Here is a 3,375-nt window from a genome sequence, read left to right as displayed (position 1 = left end):
GATTCTGTGATCTTCTATGTTTTCTGTTGGCCAAAGGGATTCCCCACCAGCATCCAGGACAATGCCCCCAGATGCTGCCCTGCCTCTCACAATTGCTCCATTAGAGCTTGCAGTTCCCTGCACGTGTCCTGAACCACCTCTGGCACCTCAGATGTCACCCAGTGTTTGCATTGGAAAAGCTCCCTCCTGGCCTCTGTCTCCGTTACTCACAGGGCAGCTCAGAGAAGGAGCTCACTCCGATTTAGGGTAGCTGAGCTGAGGCAAGAGGAATCCCCCCTCTGGTGGGTCTGTGGGGTGCAATGGAGAAGCTGAATGTCCCTCCGGCCTCAAGAATACTGCTGAGGAACACTGAACATTGATGCCTCCTGTAGGTCCACACACCCTGGCAGAGCAGAGATTCCTTCCCACCACAGGGATCGATCCGTCCAGGGTTCAGAGAGGGACAGTCGGTGATGACTTCATTGTGCTTCAAACTCTGCTCCCCAGGAGAGACCCCGCTGCCTTGGAGGAGCTGTCAGCCCTGGAGGCGCAGGGACACCTCGAGGGATTGGGGCAGTGTGGGGAGGAGGCAGAGAAAGCCACAGCTGGTCCTCTGCTGCTGAGCTGGGCCGGGCTGCTGGGACGGAGGGAGCTCCTGGCAAGCGGGCCGCGCTGCAGAGAGACAGCTCTGCCCAGGAGCAGCTCCTCTGCACAGCGCAGCAGGGCTGAGGGCACTGCCTGCAGGCAGCGAGGGCAGAGCAGGGAGGCAGAGAGACATTAAAGGCAGTCTGGAGAGGGAGGATGCTGAGGGCGAATGGGGGGAGAAGTCTTCCCAAAGCAGAGCAGCTGCAGTAGCTGGAGAGATCTCCAAAAGCTGCACCTCCCACAGCCCGTGGGATCTTTCAGGAGGACACTCACAACTTCTCTGCTGTGGAAGAAGAGGACATTCTCTAGATTGGGGCTTCCCTGCTTCACCATCAGAGGATCAGGGCATGACAGCTGCCTTCTCCCAGGAATGGTTGAATGGCTGTGAAGGTGGGTGTGCAGGCAGGGGTGTGCAGGGCTTTCCTTGCCAGCAGGGTCCCTGCACCCCGGGGGCGTTGTGCCGGGCAGGGACTCTGCCGCCTGCCAGGGTCAGCTCTCCGCCTGCCCAGAGAGCTCCCACGTAGCTTCTGTGGGGAGAAGCTGTGGGTGGAAGGAGCAACCCCTGGCAGGGCAGGGTCATTCTGCTTTGAAGTGGGTGCTGTGTGGGTCAGGGCTCTTTACACCTCCAGATGACCTCTGGTCATTCCTGGAGGGACTTTTCAAGATGGAGTTCTTTTGCTGTTTCTTCTCTTGGTTGGCTGGGTGGGCAGTGGCACATGTCCAAGAGGACTTTCAAATGAAAGATCAAAGGAGGGTTCATGTAGAGATAAGGAGCTTTCCTGAGTCTGTGTCTTTGGTTTCCAGCTCTGGGGGCTACAGACAGCACCAGCATCCCCTTTCCAGTCTCACCAGGGTCTGTGGACCTGCCCTTTAGCCCCTGCACACACGCAGAGACTGCAGGGCAGAGCTGGGCACACGGGGGCTGCCATGGGGTCTGTGAGCACTGGCAGGGAAGAGACGTGGGGGAAGGGAAAGAGCTGCTGGCAGGGAGAGCTCCAGGCAGTGGAGACGGGCAGGGAAGGAGGGAGCTGCTCCTGGAAGCCCTGCTGCAGGGGAGATAGGGGCACCTCCAGCCACCCCTGCAGTGCAGATGCCTTCCCTGAGCCACCCAGCACAGCCCTCAGCCCTCACGGCCATGGGCTCTGGGGTGGGAGTCAGCTCTGTGCCCGGCAGAGCAGCAGGAGAGGCGAAGGGCATCCCTCCTGCCACGTGCCCCACTGCTGCTGCCCAGCGGTGGGGCTGAGGGTACCTGCCCTGCATGATCAGTGTCTGGGCGGTGGTGTGCCCAGCAGGGTGAGGGTAATGCTGCCCTGAGTGCCCGGCTGCCTCTCCCCGTGCCTCTCCCAGTCAGACCCTCATGGGATTTCTCCAGGTTTCTCCAGGTGTCTCCTTTAAAGTTATCTTTTTATTGCTGTCAGCGTACTTGGGGATGGGAATTTCAGCTGCAGAGTCCCACACTGATCTTGTTCATCCACTCCTGACTGTGTGTCCATGGGAACCAGTGTCCCAGCTTTCCTCTGTGGACAATTGCTGTGGGCAATGCAGGCTGTGGGAGTGGGGAAGGAGTCCATTTTCTCTCACTGAGATCCCATAAATTGGATAAGTCCTTTGGGTGTCCATGGAAGCTGTGAGCTGCCCTCCAGGATGCCAACCTGTCCCATAGCACCTTTGTGTTATCGGAAAGCCCCACAGAGAAACACAGAGATTCTGTGACTGAGGAAATGCTGTTGGGTGGGTGAAATGAGCTGTGGGTGTCCTTGGCTAGAGGTGGGCTGCTGAGACCTTGAGAAAGGGTGAGACATTTCATAGTCTGAAATGGATCCTTCTGCTCTCAGCACTGTCTGATTGCATAATAGAAGAGGGAATCCCCCTCCATCTCATGATAGTGCAAGATGGAGGGACAAACCATCTCCCCTGACTCTGCTCTCTGCCACAGGCAATCCTCATGTCTCACAGCACTCACTCTGTTCTCCTGGAGTGCAGCAGAAATGCTGAGGGTTTCTGACATCCCAGAACAGTGCCCAGGGGAGGTGGGGGAGCTGTAAAATACCCAAAGCCTCTCCAACTGCCTTCTGCCATCCCTGTTCCATAGCAGTGAGAGTTCAGATGTTGAAAAGCCCATCTGCATTAGGTGTGGGTTCCTCAGCCGAAGCAGAACACCAGGACTGGCTCCTGCCGCCACCCTCCCTATGAACTCCCTGCTGCAGAGCAGGGCTGACCCCTCGGCAGCCACTGGGCAGAGGCCCTGCTCCTCACGGCAGAGGCAGCCAACGCCAACCAGAGCTCCAGCCATGGACGTGATGAAGGTCTCCTGGAAAATGAAAAGGGAGTGTATGCAACAGAGACAGAGCCTACGGGAAATGGCTTTCATTTTTCTTACAGAAGTCTGTATTGACTTACTCTGTTTCCCTCCTTGAACAGGTGCCGCTGCCCAGAGGCACCAAATGTCCAACAGCAGCTCCATCACCTACTTCCTCCTCATGGAGTTCGCAGACACACGGGAGCTGCAGTTCTTGCACTTTGGGATCTTCCTGGGCATCTACCTGGCTGCCCTCTTGGGAAACGGCCTCATCGTCACCGCCATCGCCTGCGACCACCGCCTCCACACCCCCATGTACTTCTTCCTCATCAACCTCTCCCTCATAGACCTGGGCTGCATCTCCACCACTCTCCCCAAAGCTATGGCCAATTCCCTCTGGAACACCCAGGATATCTCTTACTTTGGCTGTGCTGTCCAGCTCTTTTTCTTTT

This window comes from Vanellus vanellus, assembly GCF_965231255.1.
Source record: "Vanellus vanellus genome assembly, contig: HAP1_SCAFFOLD_110, whole genome shotgun sequence".
Taxonomy (NCBI): domain Eukaryota; kingdom Metazoa; phylum Chordata; class Aves; order Charadriiformes; family Charadriidae; genus Vanellus; species Vanellus vanellus.
This window is presented reverse-complemented; position numbering follows the sequence as displayed.